The 21854-nt window shown below is 35.7% G+C and overlaps 1 protein-coding gene across 12 annotated transcripts in view; it reads left to right on the top strand.

The window, feature by feature from the left end:
* Positions 1 to 21854, top strand: part of PEAK1 (pseudopodium enriched atypical kinase 1) — a 272370-nt gene that overhangs the window by 119379 nt on the left and 131137 nt on the right. For 9 of the 12 annotated variants that reach the window (XM_057723460.1, XM_057723457.1, XM_057723463.1 and 6 more), the window contains one exon: positions 13813 to 13894. The exons of the other annotated variants lie outside the window; for them this stretch is intronic. The gene's annotated coding sequence lies outside the window, so the exon portion shown is untranslated. The remainder of the gene's footprint in view (positions 1 to 13812; positions 13895 to 21854) is intronic. 12 annotated transcript variants of the gene reach the window in all.

Genomic DNA, 21854 nt, shown 5'->3' on the forward strand with positions numbered 1-21854 from the left:
TTCTGTAGTTGTCTTGGTTTGTAATTAGGATATTGGTAAGCAAAATTTTTGTGCAAAACTCCAAGAGGGAACCGATAATCTGTTATAAATTTTGTTTTTATTTAAAGGCATAGATGAAAAAAGAGATGGTAACTTTTAAAAATTAATATTTCTTAATAAATCAGCAACTATAGGGTTTTAAAAAATATCTGAACTGAGTCATTTTTTCCCTTTAATAATCTAAATTCAGTCCATTTGTTTTCCTTACAAATATTAATTATCTGGAACTTAGCACAGGCAGAAAAATAAGGGCCAGGAGTAACTGAAATTTTTAGTGTACCTGCTTTATTAATGCTGCTGGTTATAATGATACCCACTAATATTTGTTTATCCATTACAATTTACAAAGCGTATATTCTTAGAATCCAGTGATGTGTAGTTTGTAAAGCAGTACCACTGGGACTTTTGAGGTAAAAATGTACATTTCTTCTTTTTTTCATCCTGTCCTGAGATTTCATGTGCCTACAGATTTTATAAAGAGTTGTTGAGACATCTTATTGCACTAAGAGAATCCCCTGTGAGAAATATTTTCACTTGCTTGACCAAGTCTATTGACAGAGTGATTGAATTTTTCCAGGGAGGATGAGCTGTTACATTAGCTGAAGTGACAGATGCTTTAGGGACACAGCAGTCACAGGTGTTAGCGACACATTCCTTTGCTGTATGGCTAACAGAAGTTTATAAGAACATATATTTTTTTATTTGCAGCTTAGAGTGACTTTGAAATTAGAATTTTTACTTCGCTTACCATTTGAAGCAGTGAAAATGTTGATTTTTAAGTAGCTTCTGTGAAATATGTGCTTTTTCCTATGAATGGCAGAAGTATACTTCCCCATAGCATCCATCAAGTCAACTGCTCCAAGGAGCATTCACATTCTGTCTGTATCCTGGGAATTTTAACAGACACAAGTCATACTAAACTCTTCCTAATTCAATTTGATATCCTAACTGGGAATGACAGTGGAACATAATCTGGACCTTTCAGATCTGCATTTTTTACAGCTGATTACTTCTAAGTCCAATTTTGTCCTTTTTAGACTAGGCTGGAATTTTGATCTTTGATGTTAGAGTATGACAATGATTGATCTCCTGGGGCATTCTCTCCTGCAGTACCTGGTCCTTTGGGCCAAAGTTCAAAGTATGTGTGTATGTGTCCATTTCTTCCTCTCTCTTTTCATCCCTGTATCTTCCTTCCTTCCTCCCTTTTTAATAGTATTTTCTCCTTCCTGATGACATTTATTTTTTCCCTGTTCCCCGATGGCCCATTTACTCTTCCCTCTTCCCATCCTCACCCTCTTTTTAATTTTTTCCATTTTTTAAATTGAGCTAAAATACATTTAGCATAGAATGTACCATCTTAACCATTTTAGGTGTACAGTTAGTATTAAATACATACATAATGTTGATGAACCATCACCACCACCCATCTCTATAACTCTTTTAATCTTGTAAAACTGAAACTCTGTACCTAGTAGACAATAACACCCCATTCACCTTCCCCCACCCAGCCCCTGACAACCATCATTCTGCTTTCCAGCTCTATGATTTTGACTATTTTAAGTACCTTATATAATTGGAATCATACAGCATTTGGCTTTTTTTGTGACTGGCTTATTTCACTTAGCATAATGTCTTCAGGGTTCATCCATGTTGCAGCATGTTGCAGAATACCCTTCCTTTTTAAGACTGAATGATATTCCATCGTATGTATATACCTCATTTTGTTTATGCCTTCATCTGTCAGTGGACACTTAGATTGCTTTCTCATTTTTTCTTTTGTGGATAGTCTTGCTATGAATGTGGGTATACAAATATCTCTTCAAGACCTTGCTTTCAGTTCTTTTGGGTATGTACCTAGAAGTGGAATTTCTGGATAATATTCTATTTTAATTTTTGTGGAACCACCATACTGTTTTCCACAACAGCTTGTATTATTTTAAGTTCCCACCAGCAGTGCACAAGGGTTCCATTTTCTCCGCATCCTCACCAGCACTTGTTACTTTTTGGTGTTTGTTTGTTTAAATAGCAGCCATCCTAATGGCTGTGAGGTGCTATCCCATTGTCATTTTGATTAATTTTCATTTCCTGAATAAACAGTGGTGTTAAACTTCTTTTCATGTGTTTACTGGCCATTTATATATCTTCTTTGGAGAAATGTCTACTCAAGTCCTTAGCCCATTTTTGAACTGGTTTGTTTGGTTTTTTGTTGTTAAGTTTTAGGAGTTTTCTATTTTGAATGTTAATCTTTTATCAGATATGTGATATGCATATATGCAGATACTTTCTCCCACTCTGAGAGTTGTCTTTTTACTCTGTGGATAGTGTCTTTTGATGTACAAAATTTAAAAATTTTCATGAAGTCCAATTTGTTTATTTTTTCTTTGGTTGCCTGTGCCTTTTGGTGTTATATCAAGAAATCACTACAGGGACTTTCTAGGTGGCGCAGTGGGTAAGAATCCGCCTGCCAATGCAGGGGACATGGGTTCGATCCCTGCCCCAGGAAAATACCACATGCCACGGAGCAACTAAGCCCGTGTGCCACAACTATTGAGCCTGCGCTCTAGAGCCCATGAGCCACAACTATTGAGCCCATGTGCCACAACTGTTGAAGCCCATGTGCCTAGAGCCTGTGCTCTACAACAGGAGAAGCCATGGCAGTGAGAAGCCTGCTCACCGCAATGAAGAGTAGCCCCCGGCTCACCGCGACTGGAGAAAGCCCATGTGCAGTAACGAAGACCCAACACAGCCAATAAAATAAATAAATATATAAATAAATAAATTTATTAAAAAAAAGAAATCACTAAAAAATCCAATGTTATGAAGCTTTTGCCTTATCTTTTCTTCTATGAGTTTTATAGTTTTAGGTTTTACATTTAGGCCTTTGGTCCGTTTTGAGTTAACTTTTGTGTATGGTGTTAGGTAAGGGTCCAACATCATTCTTTTGCATGTGGATATCCAGTTTTCCTAGCACTATTTGTTGAAAAGACTGTCCTTTCCCCATTGAATAGTCTTGGCACCTTTGTCAAAAATCAACTGACCATGTGGGGATATGTGTATAAAAACAGATGATTGAACTTGGTGTACCCCCCAAAAAATAATAAATAAATAAATAAAATTAAAAAAAAAAATCAATTGACCATGTATATACAAAGGCTTATATATGGGCTCTTTATTGTGTTCTATTGGTCTGTCTTTTTTAATGCTAGTACCATACTAGTATTGTAGTAAACTTTAAAACCAGAAAGTATAAGTCCTCTAGCTTTATTCTTCTTTTCCAAGATTATTTTGGCTCTTCAGAGTCCTTTGAGATTTCATATGAATTTTAGGATGACTTTTTCTATTTTTACTGATTGCATTGAATCTATAGATTGCTTTTTGGATGTCCATTCTAACACAGCTAACTTTTCCAATCCATTAAGATGGGATGTGTTTCCATTTATTTATTTGTTCTTTAATTTCATTCAGTAACGTGTTGTAGTTTTCAGTGTGTGCTTCATCTCTTTAGTTAATTGATTTTATTCCTTTTGATGTTATCATAAATGGAATTGTTTTGTATTTTTCTTTTCAGATTGTTCATTGTTAGTTTATAGAAATGCAACTGATTTATGTGTTGCCTTATATTTCTTTTTCTTGCCTAAATTACTCTAGCTAGAACTTCTAGTACTGTGTTGAATAGAAATGGCAAAAGCTGTCATCCTTCACTTATTCCTGATCTCAGGGGGAAAACTTTCAGTCTTTCACCATTGAGTATGATGTTCCCTGTGAGTTTTTTTATATATGGCTTTTATTATGTTGAGGTTAATTTCCTTCCATTTTCAGTTTGTTAAGTGTTTTTGTCATGAAAGGGTGTTGAATTTTGTCAAATGCTTTTTCTGCATCGAGATGATCATACAGTTTTTTTCCCTTCATTCCATTAATGTGGTGTATTACATCGATCAGTTGTCATATGTTGAACCATCTTTGAGTTCTAGGAATGAATTCCACTTGGTCATGATGTATCATCTGATTAATATGAATTCGGCTTGCTATCTTGTGGACGATTTTTGCCTCAGTGTTATTAAGAGATATTGATGTATGCTTTTCTTTTTTATAGTGTCTTTGTTTGGCTTTGGTATCAGGGTACTGCTGGCCTCATAGAATGAGTTAGGAAGTATTCCCTCCTCTTCAATTTTTGGGAAGAGTTTGAGAAGGACTAGTAGTAGTTCTTTAAATACTTGGTAGATTTCACCAGTGAAGCCATCAGGCACAGGGCTTTTCTTTTGCGAGAAATTTTAAATTACTGATTCAATCTCCTTACTAACTATAGATTTACTCATATTTTCTGTTTCTTTGTGATTCAGTCTTGGTAGGTTTTGTGTTTCTAGGAATTTGTCCATTTCAGGTAGGTTATCCGCTTTGTTTGCATATAAATGTGCATAGTACTTTTTAAAATCCCTTTTATTTCTGTAGAATTGGTACTAATGGCCCCACTTCCATTTCTGATTTTAGTAATTTGAGTCTTCTCTCTTTTTTTCTTTGTTCATCTATCTAGCTAAATGTTTGTCAGTTTTGTTGATCTTTTTAAAGAACCAACTTTTGGGTTCATTGATTTTTCTGTGTTCTTTTTTTGTACCTCATTTATCTCCTCTCTGTTTCCTTCTTTCTGCTAGATTTGGGTTTAGTTTGTTCTTCTTTTTCTAGTTCCTTAAGTTGTAAAGTTGTTGTTAATTTGAGATCTTTTCTGTTTTTTAATGTAAGCATTTATAGCTAAAATTTTTCCCTGCAGTCCGTAAGTTTGGGTATGTTGTGCTTCCGTTTTCATTCATTCCCTAAGGATCTAATTTCCTACATGATTTCTTCTTTGATCTATTGGTTGTTGAGTGTGTTGTTTGATTTCCACAAATTTGTGGATTTTTCAGTTTTACTTTTATTGTTGGTTTCTAACTTCATCATATTGTGGTCAGAAAAGATATTTTGTATGATATTTAGCTTCCTAAGTCTGTAGAGACTTAATTTGTGGCCTAAAGTATGGTCTATCCTGGAAAATGTCCCATATACACTTGAGCAGAATGTGTATGTGTATGCTGTTGGATAGAGTGTTCTGTATTTGTCTGTTAGATCTAGTTGGTTTATTGTGTTAAATCCTCTGTTTCCTTATTTATCTTCTGTCTGGTTGTCCTGTCCATTATTGTGGGTGGGATACTGAAGTTTCCAACTATTATTGTAGAATTTTCTATTTCACCCTTCAATTTTGTCAGTTTTTGCTTCATATATTTTGGTGGTCTGTCAGTAGGTATGTTAACATTCATAATTGTTATATCTTCTTGCTGTATCGAACCTTTTATTAATATATAATATCTTATTTTTTAATGAGAGAAAATAATGAATATTTTAAAGAACAATGAATCCTTAAGTTAATATACTTCCTCCTCTATCTGCAAAGTGTTAGATATTTTAAATAGCTCCTCATTGTGAACATATCACTTATAACTTATTTTTACAAACATTGACAAATAATTTATTGCTTACATCAGGTACTTCCAAATTCTTATTGGAGAAGTATTCACTGTTGAAGTTTTAGCTGATAAAGCTATGTATGCAGATAAAACAGAAAGAGAAACATTGTGTTTCTCCCTGTTTAAAAACAAGAATCAGAGTAGTTGTAACTGATAAATTACAGCTGTAAAACAAAAGCTCATTCTTACCATTCTAACATTTTGGTTTCTTATTCAAATAGATGTTCCTCCTGTGGACATAACTGTACAGTAAGAAGTCTGATCCACTGTTGGAATTTTTCAGTTCTGTTTATGACCTAATGATGCTTTATGCAGTGCTCTGCTGAATACAGGGCTACAGTCTTGATGCAGTTTTTTGTATTAAGATGAGTCAGTTTTCAGTATTAAATAATTCTGTGATAACCTACACAGAGAATAGTTTCTGCTTAAATGAGTCAGGAAATGGTAAGCCTTCAATAATAAGGTTAAGGTATTTGAATGTTTGAGAAGTGAGAGTTAATTAAACAGACTTGACAGAAGACTTTTTTTTCTTCAAAGCAGCTGTTGTCTCCAAATCCAATAAAAGTGAAGATGCATCAGTTCTTACCATAATATTCTGTGGAGACTATTGATTTAGAACTGTCATTTTTTTCTTCTTTAGTATTGGCCTGTATTTTTTGTTATATATATGCAATGCTTATTTTAATATAACATTCTTATATATGAGGAAATATACAGCTTAATAAAAACCTGGAAAACCAGCCATTGAGGTTATCATTTATCAGAAATAGTTCTGACCACCAGTGTTGCCTGTGTGTATGAGCTACAATGTCACCTTGAGGGCTGTTCTTTATAAGCTTAATCAGGGTTATTAAAACCAGAGGAAAATTAGTAGTCAATGCTTCTGCTGTTTTATGTCTCACTTGACTTAACTTAGAAGTGCTCTAGGACCTTGGCCTACTTTAATACTGTTCATTTATTGGTAGTACTTATTAATTGATGAGTTGGGATTTGATGTCATCTGTTCTGTGTTAACCAGTTTATTTTATTTTTTGTATCCAGCTTTGCAAATTGTGTGTATTATATAATTGCATTGAGACACCAATTTTATTTTATAAAGCATGCCTTCTTTACTAGCTGTAAATGTAAGGTACAGTTATTAGTTTACTTCCCTATAGTCTTGAAAGAACCAGGGCCAAGTGCAAAATCTCATCTACCCATAGACTGATGTCCAGCACCCATACTAGATATTGGTGGTGTTTAATTTCTAATTGACATTATTGCTGTGCCAGATGGTGTATAAGAACTGTAGGTTTCCTCTCAAGACTTAAAAGAACCATTATTTTTATAATGCATGTGTTTGATAGTGTTTTATGTATTTTAGTGTGTGTTCATATTATTTATATTTACTTTATCCTCAGAACAACCCTGGGAAATAAACATTAGTTTTTAGATAAACCGAGGTTCCTCAAGATTGTTTTGCTTGGACAAAAATTCAGCTTTCTTGACTCCTTGTTAATCCTCTGTTTGGTACTCTACGGAGAAAGCAATAATTGTAAAATATTTCATGATTCTAGATGTCAAACTACTGTAATACTAATAATCCCTTATTTGTATAGCACAGGTAATTTTTAGAGCACTTTTTATTATATTATTTAACAAAAAAAGAAAATTAGGAAAGCAGAGTTTGGGTTATGATATTTGCCCCTGTTTCCTTTATTAGACTCACACACTCATTAGGTACAAAGAATCTCTATGTGCTAGGTACTGGATTGGTTGCTAAAGTACAAAAATAGTCTCTGCCCTCAAGGAGATCAGGTCATTAAGACACTGTTGGATGACCCAACAGCCAAAGACAATGTGATATAAGCTGAGTTTGCTGAGCACACTGAGAAAAGCCTTTGTTTTCCCTATTAAAGAGGTGAAGTTGTGACTGACACTGTCCTTTTTCTTACCTTGAATGCAAAGGTAATGCCTGCATTTATAGCAAACAGCTTTGAAGCAACAAATCAACACAATTAATGGAGCAAAAAGATAGAAAGAGGCTTGGTTTTTCATGACCTTCTTGAGCCTCTATACCAACCCTTGACTACCTATCTCTGGACTTCTTATTTGGGGGAAAAAATTAATGCCCTATTTGTTTAAGTCACGCATAAGTCAGGTTTTTGATTACTTGTAGACAAATTTCTTCCCTCTCTCCCTCTCTCCCTCCTTCCCTCCCTCTCTGCCCCCCCACCTCAATTTTTTGCCTTTCCTTTAATAGACATTTAACATACACACTATGGGACACAGTGGTATAATGAATCCCCGTCACCACCCAGCTATAATAGTAATCAATATTTGGCCAACCTTGTACATTCTCGCACTTTCTCTGTTAATAATTAGAACTTAAGGAATTCTGTAATAGAATTGTGTGAAGATACTGTGGAAGCACAGCCAAGACTGACTAACTTGGCCTGAGGTGGAGGTAGAGGCTTATCAGGAAAGACTTCACAGAGGAAGTGACATCAGCAGAAGCCTTAAGGGCAAGTAGAAAATGGAAGAAAGAGGATTGCTAGTGAAATTTATAAGATGTATAAAGGGCCCTTTAAAAAGTAGGATATGTTCAAATAATGGGAAATAGATTATTATGGCTAGAGTATAGAGTCTATCAGAGAAGAGTGTCAGTAAGTGAGTCTAAAAAGATGATTTGGTGCCAAGTCATAAAAGAACATATATACCATGCCAAGAAGTCTCAAGCTCATCTTATAGGTAACAGGAAGCAAAGAGTGTAATTAGGTTTGGAAGAATAACACTGACAGTAATATCACCTGTGATTGTGGGGTAGACGATAGAGAGGGAAGACAGTCGACTGTGCCAATGGCCCGAATGATCGAAAGGCATTCAGTGGTAGCTGCAGTGGGCTTGGGCAGGGGGAGATAACTTTAAGAGATATTTCGGAGGAAGAATCAACATGATTTGCTTCCTGGCTAGGCTGTGGAGAAGGGAATCAGAGTCACAATGACTTGAGTAGATGAGATGGTGCTATTATTGGAGAAGTAATAATAGCAGAAGACGGGTTTAGGGTAAGTGCAGAAGATGAGCTTGGGCTTTTAAGTGTGAAGTGCTGATAGGACATTCAGGTAGAGGTATCTGGTGTGCCAAAAGGAAATACAGGACTGGACCTTAGGAGAGTCTCACACCAGAGAGTCCCGTAACTTGTCTTTCCTGCCAGATATGTCATATGTCACACACATGTTGTTCATATGTGTGTTTACACACATATACATAAATATATATAAACATTTGATCCTCACTATTCACGGATTCCATATTTGCAAATTCACCTACTTGCTAAGATTTATTTAAACTCCCAAATCAGTAATCGTGGTACTTTCACAATCATTTGCAGATATAGGCAGAGTGGCAAAAAAAATCGAGGTGCCTGATGTATACATTCTCAGCTGAGGTTGAACAAGGTGGCATCTTGCCTTCTTGTTTCAACTCTCATACTGTAAAGAAGCATCTTTTTTGCCATCTCCTTAGTGTCATGTTTTTCACATTTTTATGCTTTCTGGAGGGGCGGGGGGAGGGTGGTGATTTCACTGTTTAACATGGCCTCCAGGTATTGTCCTAAAGTACTGTGTAGTGTGCTTAAGCGCAAGAAGGTTGTGATGTGCCTAACGGCAAAAATACATATGTGAGGGGCTTCCCTGGTGGTGCAGTGGTTAAGAATCTGCCTACCAGTGCAGGGGACACTAGTTCGATCCCTGGTCCTCTAAGATCTCACGTGCTGTGAAGCAACTAAGCCCATGCGCCACAACTACTGAGACTGTGCTCTAGAGCCCTCGAGCCACAACTACTGAAGCCTGCGCGCCTAGAGCCCGTGCTTCCCAGCAAGAGAAGCCACTGCAATGAGAAGCCTGTGCACTGCAATGAAGAGTAGCCCCCGCTCACCGTGCATGCAGCAACAAAGACCCAATGCAGCCAATAAATAAATAAATTTATTAAAAAAAACAAACATGTTAGATAAGCTTTCGTTCAGTCATAAGCTGTGCTGTGCGTTCAGTTTTAGTGACTCAACAGTATATATTAAATAAAGTATCTCTAAAAAAGTACACATTAAAAAAATTTACATATTGGTAGGTTGATAAAATGTTGTAGGCAGAGGCTTGTGGAACCTAATCCTCTGTTTCCCATTTCCTAAAGGCAATAAAAGCACAGTATTCACCAATTCAGTGTTCACAGAAACTGTGTATAACATAACTACTACACATAGCAAGAATCGACTGTGTATAAAAGCAGATACTTTATGAATAATAATCCTTACATTTGTACAGTGCAGACGTTAGTCCCAACTTATGCTTGAGATTATGATCCCAAGAAATATATATCTCTGTTTTCTTGTTGAAAAAATAAATCCATATCAAACAAAAACAGTTTGCTTTTGCAGATGGATGATTCCATATTCCCTAAGCCAGTGGGTTTTTCATAAAATGGAATGTTGAAGAAATATAGGTGACATTGACTGGCAGCATCTAAATGGTCGTCTGCAGCACACTTCAGCATGACATATTTGTCAGCATCATATTGGTAGGCTGCCAGTTTCTTTTGCAGCTTGATGCTTTTCTCTTTAGCAAGCTTGCAGTATTTTCAGTCCCTATTCTCTTAGAGGATTTTCTTTTACAGTGGTGTTCACGTGTAAGGGGAGTTCATAATCCAAGACTAGTGTTTGTGCATTCACATCTGTCCGTCTGCTTGAACATAACAGCTCAAAAGGATTTTTTAACCTTTCATTCACAAATGTTAGTTCATATCAGTAGGGGTGTTTTAAAATGACAGGTATGATGTGAGAGTGAGAATCACCCATGTCTTCTGACATAACATCAGTGTTATGTTGAAAATTAACATTCAGCTTTGTATTTCTTTTTTTACTGTCTGCAAACCTGAAAGCATGGAATTGGCATTTACAGTCAAGGACAAGAAGACATACAAGTTCATGCAAATGATTTTTAAGCTCCAAAGTGCTTCCGTGCTTGTTTACATCTATCTGTTTTCTAATCACCTTTCCTCTTGATATAGAAGATGTGCCTAGGGTTGTTATTATCTTATATAGATATATGGTCAAGGATATAAAATAACAATGATACAGACGTCCACTTAGAGATACTTCAGTTTGGGGTGGCTAGTTTACTTGTTTTATTTTATTCTTCTAACGTGATCCTCTTCTGACTGTTGTGTGGTTTTCTAGTTAGTGTATTAGGGTGAGTCTTCTCTGTTTTTATTGCAAACAGTAGATTTTGTGTCATGAAGTATAGTTCAGGGATAACAGCATTTTTTCCTCTTCTTGTTCTTGGTAGATAACCTTAATTTTCACTCTTCATGTGGGAATACCTCATAACATCCGTTCTTCTGTACTATGACTAATGTATTTAAGTTTCAGGATTGATATTCTTTGATTCTGCATTCAGAAAGCAAAATATTTACAGTTGAATTCCTCTGTGAATTGACATTACGCTTACTGTAGTTCATTTTCCACTGTTGATTTGGAGCAACCTAATGTTCTAATATTAAAGATTATTTATTGAGATTGACTAGCCCTTAAACTAACTGAAAGTCTGTTACCTTATTCCAAATTAAGTAAACTGTTGTGCCATATAGAGATTTGTTATAATTTCAGGATTTTATGTAAAGTTCTTCAGTACATGCTAATTAAGTGGGAGTAGATTAACTAAAAGATGAAAACATCTTTTTAAGCTAAAATCTCTCTAATTGAAGTACAGGCTAGTGTCTGTAAATGGCAACTGTGTCATGTAGTTTGAGAGAGAATTTGTTTAAAATCTTTGGTGATGTATTGTTTGTGTCTCTAAGTCTTTTTATATGGATGGCTGCATTTGTGAGTGTGTACTTGCTGTTTACTATGCCTCCAGTCTTGGCTTAGGCATTTCTCCTCTAAATGTGTCCATTTCCGTCTCTGTTTTACTCAGTCAAATACCTTAATTTCCTTTCTTCAAAGTCTGTGGACAATTACTCCTCGTATCACAAGACCAAGACTTTTTTTCTGAAGAAACACTGAAATCCATCTTGTTGTTCTTCTCACTGGCTTTACATGTATAAATTATTTGCTATTTGTCGTTAGCTTGCTTAGTTTTAGTTCAGTATAGCAAATATCTCCTGAGTGCTTGTCGTGAAGATGTGTGAGTTTGGTGGGATAGGGAAGTAAAGTATACTCTGGAGGCTTCCCAGAGAAGGGGATTTTGAACCCGAATCTTAAAGAACAAGAGAGAATTTCCTATTCATGCAAGAAGTGTAAGTTTATATCAGCAAAGAGAACAACGTGAAGCTTGACAAATAGTTCAGCATGGCTGTAGTGTGATGAAGCGGGAGATAGGACATGAAGCTGAAGAGATAGGCATGAGCCAGGTCATTGAGGACTTTATATGTCATACTTGGGCACTTATTTTGTGAGTTAACTTGGACTTTATTCTGTGGATAATAGATAGGGTTTGACATACTCATGGTGTGGCAGGATTTTCATTTTAGAGTGATCATTTTGGCGGGAGTATCGTAAGTGATTTTTGAGGTAGGGTAAGAGTAGAGGTGGGTAGACCAGTTAGACTACTGATTTGGTCATATTGAGAAATAATGCCCTGGATTTGGGTACTATTAATAGGGGTGAATTGAGGACATAGACATGTAAAGTGTTTAGAGTAGAAATGAATCAGACATTTAAAGTGATTGATTAAATGTGAGATTACTGTCAGACTTTGATTTGAATGTCTTAAGTGGCTGTGGTGTTGTTGATAACTATAGAAGGGAATTTAAAGAAGGAATAAATGTTAGGAAAAGTTTTTAATGTATTGTAGCTATGGTAATGTACAGGTGGAAATGTACAGAAAACAACAAGATATAGGAGTTTGATGCTCAGGTGAAAGGGCAGGATTAGAGGTATTCGTGTGAGGGTACTCTCAGTCCTGGTGTGAGCACAGAGAATGTGGGTAGAGTATGAAGTGGGCGAAAAGCTGAGCCCTAAGGGGAAAGGAAAAACAGGAACTCAAGATGGAAACTGAGAAGAAAAAGTTCTGTGTTTTTGCCTGATTTTCCTTGAAACGAGGACAACTTTATCCTTTTTGTATCCTCGGTAACACCTTGAATAATACAGTATAGATACTCAGTAAATGTTTGCTAGTTATTTTGTTTAGCTGGAAAGCAGCTTATTTACTTTGAGATTTTATTTCATATTTTACCCAGTTCCATAACTTGACAGGAAATATTTTAAAATTCATATTATTTCATGAACACCTACTATGTACCTAGGCACTGTGTTAAATACTTTATACGTTTGACCAAATTTTATCCTTAAAATAATCCTACAAGGGTAGGTTTTGTTATTTCAATTTTGTTTTGAAGAACAGGAGGATAAGAAAGATTAAGTGACTCAACCAACTTTTTCACGTGTCTATGTAACTCCAAATTTCATTTTTATAACCATCAATGATGATCTATTATGTGTTTAGACCAAAAGGCCATTTGAAAGTCCATTCTGCTCCCATTGTGATAATTACTCTGACCCAAAGGCACTGATTTATACTAAATTCTGCAGTGTCAGTCTTATGTGGATCAGCATGGTAGTTGGACACGTCTCTGTTCCTGAGTGCAGTAAGGCTTTACCTAATTCTTTTTATCTTTTGGGGGGACTGTTTCTTCATTTTTCTCTTAGCAGTTTGCATCAGATAACTGCTGAATTTCTTAAGGTTCTAAAATCCATAAGTCCATTATTTTGAAATACTCAGAGCAGAGGTTGCTTAGCATCCACTAACAGATTTTAGAGATCTACAGAATAATGACTGGGTTTCATGACTCAACTAAAAGTTTATGCAAAATTTGATGCGTGTAAGTGCATTTTTCTGGACATGCAATTCATAGCTTTCATCACATTCTCATAGTTGTGTATACCTCACCACTCACCCTTCACTCAATAGATTGGGTATAGCCCTAGAAGTGTTTTTTCATAGTGTAATGAACGACAATGCTTTGTGCAATCCTGTCCTGAGTAATTAAGTGAGCTTTAACAAAGCATTGTTATTCACGGAAAGTAATTTTTGAGGTAAAGTTACTTTTTGGCTATTTAAACTTATAATATTTTCTAAAATAAAACTCCTCTTGGTTATTTTATCTCTTAAAAACAAGTCCATTAAATAGAATGAATGTTGGCTTATGGTAAATACTGCCTTATGGTAAATTTAAAAATGCTCATTTTTAAAGTGTGAGTCAAGTGACCTTCACTAATACACATTCCCCACTTTGCATCTTCCTGTAGGAAAAGAATATTTGAAGTTCATTCCTAAGGAAAGAAAAGGAAGCAATGACATAATGCCTCGAGTTGGTGCCAGTTAAACTGGGTTTGTACTTTTTTCTTTTCTTAATGTAACACGTTTATTCTAATCCCTCTCTCTCTTTTTTTCAATCTCCTGCCTTATTCCAGCAGCAAATCTTATAATTTTGAACTTCACCTTAGTATGGAAGAGACAAAGATGAATAAGACATGCCCCTTCCTAGGTATTTGCAATGTCTGTGAATATGAACAACAAAACGGTACAAAGCCAGAGATAAAAGTCACATCTTCAGATACGAAGCTTGAGGAGTCTGGTAAATTGCTCAAGGCAAAAGCTATTAGATAGATGGGGATTCAAACTCAGATTTGTTGACTCCAAACCCCATTTTCCTTCTCTTTTATCACACTGCTCCTCATTTTATGTAGGTTTAGCTATACAAGTGCTTTTAACCGAAGATGAGGACCAGGATCCCACATGTTTAATTTAATAATTATTTCTGATAAAGTAAAAGGAGAGGAAACATTCTCTATTCCCCTAAAGTTTAGGAGATTAGAGAAGGAAACTAATATTTGTATGTGCCAGACACTGTAATAGGGTCTTAACATGAGCTATATCATTTAATTCACAATAGCCAGGTGACGTACTTGGTATTATTCCTGTTTTAAAGAAAGAGGAGGAGACTGAAGCTCAGAGAAATAAAATGCCCAAAATCACATAGCTAGTAAGTAACAAAAGCAGAATTAAAACGCTTTATTGTGAAAGGTTAGATAGCGTTTACATTCATACCTATTGACTAAAAATTGAATATCACACAAACCAAGTGAATAGCTGGACAGTTTGATCTAAGCTCCTTTTGCTATTAATGTCATTTGTAAACATTCTTAACTGCACTATTAATAAAGTCATCTTCACCAAAATGCTATTTACACTTAATAAGCTTTTCAGTCTGCAAAGGTAGTTGTTTAAACTGTGATGAAGAGAGAGTTTAAATTCACAAAATAGTGAACAGTATCACATGATAGAAGGGATGTTGAGGTGGGAATCAGGTCTGAGTCCTTCCTACTCCCAACTTTCCTGTTGACTTGTGAGCTACCAGTCTCTTAGCCTGCTTTTGGACTCATTTTGTGAGATGAGAAGGTTGAGTTAATTGTTCCGTAAGTCTCTTACAACTATGAAGTTATCCCAAGTAAGTAGATTTTTTAATGTGCTTTATATGTAAATATCAAAGAATGTTTAGAGATGAGAAGTCTTTAGAGATCACCTAACTGAATCCTCCCATATGATAGATGAAGAAACTGAGACCCTTACATTTATATGACACTTTAAACATCCAAAGCTCTTTCACATGCATAAATTTCATACAAGCTCCACCACAGTCGTGTGGGTTAAACAGCATCATCATCATTGTACAGATGAGCAGTTGAATTGGTCTAGGGTCACATAGCTGAACCTAAACTAAATGACTGACTCTCAACCTAAAGTTTGCTATGTTTTCTTGCTTTAGTGAGATTACTTACATCCTTGTGATGAAGTCCTATTTGGGAGAAAGTGAGAACTCAGTGATACATGAAACAAATCCAAGCAGGAAAAACAGACATTTCCCAGTATAAAAGTAGAAATGACTACAGCAGTATAATAGCAGAAACAGAGAGGCAAGGGAATGGCAAAAACTAAGGTCTACAAGTTGATTTAATCTTTGTTTTCACTTATTCCTGGATTAGGAGTAGGTATAATTGACTTAATTTAGTGTTTGTGTGTTTATAGTGTACTTTATCCTCAACGAAGTATTGATAAGTCATAGAGAAACCATACTTCATAATAAAGTACTTGTAAATTATAGATGAGCTAAGGAGAGCTTAAGACACAATTCAAAAGGATATAAGGCAAATGAACAAATACGCACGGGAAGCTAAATTTTACATGAAATTATTTAACTATTTCGTTGCCTTTAGTGATGTGAGCTCAATTTTCTTTCCTATTGCCACTCTGTAGCTGTGGAAACATAAACTGTCCCCATGCCAGTGATCTTGCTGGACAGAACAACAGATTGTTTTACCTTGGTAGTTTTCTGTAAATAATACATTGTTTTAATTGGAAAGAAAATTTTCTTAAAACTAGTATATGGGTGTTAGCAGTTATTCTTTTATAGTTCTGGTCCGCCAATTGTCCTTCCTTTAAAAGGAGATGATTTTCTAGATTTCGTGGTGTAATGGTGCTTTCTCTGTGGATATGAAAATTTGGTCATTAATAAAATTTATATTTTTTATTCTATATTAAAATTTTTTTATAAACTATATTTTATAGAACTAAGAAATGGAAGGAGGATCTTCCTATGTTTCTAATCAAATAAAGAAAACAATAAAGGATGAAATAGGTGCACAACAAAATTGAAAGCGACAGTATAAGATCTGACTTAAATTAGAAAAGAAAAATGTTCTTCCTAAAGTCTTTCTTCCTTAAGAGTCCTTAATTTTAAAGAGCTCTTGCCCTGTTTGCTGACATGTTTCTTCCACATGTCCTTCCCTACAGAGCCCCGCCTCAAAGCCAACTTCCATTCTAATGCCCTAGATCCATGGTAGTCAGGGAAATGGCATTTGAGGAAAACTTGAATGACTGGTCTTTAATTCTCAGTTTTGTATCTGGTCTCAAAACATGTGCAAGGGTTTTTTCAACCACTGCTTTTAAGGTTCTTTAAAGGAAAAAATGAAAAGGCCACTTCATGGTGGTTGATATTAGTTTTTGTTTTGAGATAAGTCAAGAGCTAGTCTCCTAGAAACTTTAAACACCTGACATAAACCGTTTTTTTTTTATTGAATTGTACCTATTATAGTATGAGTCTGTCTTGCTTACCCAGACTGCAGTGAGTTTTAAGGGCTACAATTAGCTTCTCATTGGCCAGCTGTGATTTAGTGGTCATAATAAAGTTATGATATTTAGCTGAGGGCTTAGAATTTTTTAAAGTGACTGAGCTTTTTGTTTGTTTCCCTGTGATCTGTGAGTTTTCTTGTTTGGCTTTAGGGTTAAAGAACCAGGCTTCCAGGATGGTGCCTCATTCATTTTAAAATACTCGCTTAGTACACCAGCGATTCAGAAGACATGGGCTTAATACATTAAGCCTTTTAATTTTTTAACTACTCTATAAAGAAATTGTTGAAACACGTTTTTTTTTTCCAGTCTTGTTTACAAACTTGGTAGCACAAACTAAAGTATTCTGCCAGGAGATTGATTCAGTATTAATATATCAATAGATTTGCTTTTTTCTGTGGAGTTTAGTTTCTGTACCTGGGTACTTTCTAAGAATGAGATAAGTTCTTAATAGATATATGGAAATTTGAGGAACTCTCAGATCCTTTTCAACATCATCTTCAGTAAATCTGAGATTGGCGGTGAGGGAAATACACACACACAAACCAACATCTCTGTGTGTGTGTGTGTGTTTGCATGTGTGGTCTCATCACTGAAGAAATACAGTAAACTTAGATTTGCAGCTTCCTTCTTAAAGGTTAATATGACAGTGGAGTTATAAGGAAATATTGATTAGTTTTCCTTTACCAAATGTATTGCTATTTAACAGTTATATGTAGCTCAGGACTTATTTTATATTTCAGTTTGTATTTTAAAGAATTCAGTGAATTGATACAAATTTTTTTAAAAAGAAATGTAGGTGATAAAGAGAGTTACAGAATCTGTTGGCCTACATTTGTATTATCAGTTCATCTGTAGTTGCCTAGTTATTTGGATTTATCAGAGAAAAATAGTATCAAGCAAGTGTAGTTAATTGAATATTTGTTGGCATATATATGTGCCACTTTTATTTTTCTTATTTCTCAAAGTGAGAAGATTGGAAGATTTTTGTCAGTATTCAAAAATTATTGTGTTTTGTGTAATTGAGAGTGTTGTTGAAATAATCATTTGTTCTCTACTCCTATTTCTTTTATGAAACCCCATCTCCAAAAAAAAAAAAAAAAAAAATTAAACCAAAGGCCATTGCAACCAGGGTTTTCTGTGAACACTGAATTTGAAATTAAAATTCTGTGAGTTCCCTTGCTGGCTTTGCTCATTCTTATACAGGAACAGAACTTTTTTTTTTTTTTTTTTTTAACAAGAAAGGTGGCGTTTATTCAGACCTTTTCCTCTGCATTTACACACATAAATGGTACTTATTCAAACATCTGCAACTCGCCTTTTTGACTTAATATGTTTGGTCAGTATCTATGACCAGACTCAGTCTTGCGGCGATTCCCTGGTTTTGGCTGTATGTTGATCTTTAACCATCTCCCTTCTGATGGGTGTTGTTGTTAAGATTTTGCTCTCAAAAAATGCTGTCAGATATCCTCCCATGGGCTTCTTCATGCAGGGAACAAACGTTTCCTGGGATAGAAGTGGATGGGCTGCATGGAGGGAGATTCTGAGAACTCTGCTGAATTGGTCCACCTATAGGCTGGGCTTCCACATTCCTTCCTAGGGCTGTTAAAATGGCATTGAGCACCCATTCTGAGCCAGGTCCTGGCACAACTCTTGGCTGGTGTGAGAGGCAGCCAGGGCTACAGTCTTAGGGTCCTGTGATGGGGTAATTAAGGAGCCATGGGGGCCCAGTACTGGGGATGGAGGAGGGCAGGAAGCATTCCCAAGAGTTGCTGAGTAGAGTTTTTCTAGGCAGAGCCACAAGTGGGAAAGGCTGTTCCAGGTAGAGGAGAGCTCGCGTACCAGGCCTGGAACGGTCAGGGCCATCTGTGCCCTGATAAGTATTGCTGTCCCCTTAGTGCTCAGGGCCATGGGGGAGCGGAGTGGCAGGACGTGGTGCCAAGTTAGGGAGTGTGAATGTCACCGAGGACGGTCACAGAGGGGAGGAGCAGAACATTTCAATACAAGACTTGGTAGTCTGAGATGTTGCTAGTCTGCAGGTCTTCTACGGGAGATATGAAGAATTGTAAAAGATTTGGGGAACTCCAGATTTTCCATACAGGGTAAAAAAAAAAAAGTGCTTTATTACATTAAGTGAAACCATTTAAAATGGCTTACTTTCTTTTCTCCAGTAATACCAATACCACATGTCTTATAAAATTAAAAATAGCAGGTGTCATTTTGCTAGTATGAATGCTGGTTCACAGACTTTTTAAAAGCAAAATACAGAGAAGGTCTGATGTGGTAAAGGGGATAGGAATCTTGTATAGCCTGTATAGTCTGAGGCCTGGTTATTCTTAATAGGGGAGATTCCTATCTAAAGATCATCTACTCAAAGCTAATAAGTAAGGCCAGACATTAAGAGCCCATAAAAAGATCGCAGAAAACCAATAGCAGAGAATATTGAAAGCCAGCCTACACTGTCTGAAGCAAGATTATAGAATCCACTCAAGTGCATACAAGTATTTTGTGTTCCTTATTAATTCTGAGATAATACAAATTTAACGGAAGCACGGAATAGGAATAGGTTTTAGAATAGGAATAAGTTTCAGAGATTATTTAATTATTTCCTTTCATTTTACAAAGAGAAACCAAGGGTTAGAGGGTAAATTACTCAGCACCAATAGTAGTGCTGACAGTGACAGTAGTAGGAAAAGAATACAGCTGACCCTTGAATAACACAGGGATTGATCCAAGTATAATTTATAGTTGGCCCTCCGTATCTCCAATTCTTCCACATCCATGCATTCAACCAGCCATGGACCATGTAGTACTGAAAAATATTGAGTATTGAATTTAGTATTAAAAAATATCTGCATATAAGTGGACCCATGTTGTTCAAACCCAAGTTGTTCAAGGTTCAGTTGTACTCTTTTTCTTATCTATCAAATAATTGTAGAAGGAGAACTTCCTAGGTGGCACAGTGGTTGAGAATCTGCCTGCCAGTGCAAGGGACATGGCTTCAATCCCTGCTCCAGGAAGATAGCACATGCCGCAGAGCACCTAAGCCTGTGCGCCACAACTACTGAGCCCATGTGCAACTACTGAAGCGCACGTGCCTAGAGCCTGTGCTCCACAACAAGAGAAGCCACCACAATGAGGAGTCCAAGCACCACAGTGAAGCGTAGCCCCCTCTCGCTGCAACTAGAGAAAGCCTGTGTGTAGCAACGAAGACCCAATGCAGCCAATAAATTAATTAATTAAAAATAATAATTGGAGAGGGGACTTGAAAAGCTGTGATGGGAAAGGATATATTTGATGATTATTTTAAATTTTTACATACAGTAATATTGACTTTTTTTAATTTGTTCTGTGAAGTTTAACACGTGTACAGATTCATGTAAACTACTGCTACAAACAGGATACAGGTAGACCCATCAACCCAGAAAATTCCTTCAGACTGTCCCTTTTTGTTCAAAACCTCTATCTGCATTTAAGCCCTGTCAACTACTGATCACTTTAGTTTTGCCTTTTCCAGAATGTTGTATAAATGGAACTGTTCCTTGTGAACTCTTTTGTGTGTGAGTTTTTTCTTTCAGCTTAATATTTTTGAGATCCATCCATGCTGTCTGTATAAGTGGTTTATTCTTTTTTTAATTGCTGCATAGTATTCCGTTGTACAACTACGTACCTATTTGTTTAGTCATTCACCTGTTAATGAACAGATTGTTTCCAGGTTTTATGAATGAGTTGTTTCCAGGTTTTAGCTATTATGCTAAGTATAATATGTAATATATAAAATAATATATTAGATTAATATATAATATATAACATACTAATAACATATATAAAATAATGTTATTATTATAAAGCTGTTGTGATCTTTTTTTAAAGAGAAAAGGAAAAAAATTACTTATACATGTTATAGAGACCCTGATAGCTCCTAAATTATTCACAAAGTTAATTCACTTTATACTTTGAAGTAATTATGGATTCACAGGAAGTTGCAAAGATAGTACCATACAGAGATGTTCCCTGTACCAGTCACCCAGTTTCTCCTACTAATTACATCTTATGAAACTATAAAATAATAATACCAAAATCAAGAAATTGATATTGATATAAAGTGAGTAATAGTTCTTTGGCATTTTATCACGTGTGTAGATCCACGTGACCAAGACTACAATCTCATCAGATGGATTTCTCTCCTTCTGCCCCTTTATAGTCACACACACATACACACATACAGCCACCCTCCTCTCGACCACCCTTCACCCCTCGCAACCACGAATCTGTTAACCATTTCTATAATTTTGTCATTTCAAGAATGTCATATAAGTGGAATCATATCATATCATATATTACCTTTGAGATTGGCTATTTTCATTTAGCATAATGCAGTAATGCCCTTGAGATCCACCCAAATTGTGGTGTGTTCATTCCTTTTTTTATTGCTGATTTAGTATATTTCATGGTGTGGATGTACCACAATTTGTTTAACCACTCACCTATTGTAGGACATTTTAGTTGTTCCCAGTTTGGGTCTGTTGCTACTAAAGGTAATTATTGATATATTAAGCCTAAGTCTGCCATTTAATTTTTTGTTTTCTGTTTGTTTCCTCTTTTTCATTTCTCTTTTCCTTTTCCTGCTTTCCTGTGGGTTACTTGAATACTTTTTAGAATTCTATGTTGATTTACTGTAGTGTTTTAAAATGTATTTCTTTGTATAACTTTTTCATCATTGCTCTAGATGTTACATTGTATATTTATAACATATCACAGTCTCCTGTACCACAGTACTACTTGCACTGCTACATTTTACTACTTCAAGCAAAGTGTAGAACCCTTACCTTCCTTTAGTCCCTTTATCCTCCCTCATTTAATTCTTAATATTTTTATGTATAGATGTATTATTTATAGGTGCATACTATATGCATGCATATACATATATTTTATATGTACTTGTTTTAAATATTTCCTTTACATACACGGTGAACCATATCAGACAGTATTATAATTTTTGCTTAAACAGTCAGACATAATTTGGAAGACGAAAGGAGAAGAACTCTTACTCTATGTATCCGTATTTTTACTCTTTTTGGCCTTCTTCCTGACATTCCAAGATTCCATCTTTTTTTCATTTCCTTTTTATTTAAAGCTCTTTCTTTATCCATTCTTGGTG

This window comes from Hippopotamus amphibius, chromosome 2 (assembly GCF_030028045.1).
Source record: "Hippopotamus amphibius kiboko isolate mHipAmp2 chromosome 2, mHipAmp2.hap2, whole genome shotgun sequence".
Lineage (NCBI taxonomy): Eukaryota > Metazoa > Chordata > Mammalia > Artiodactyla > Hippopotamidae > Hippopotamus > Hippopotamus amphibius.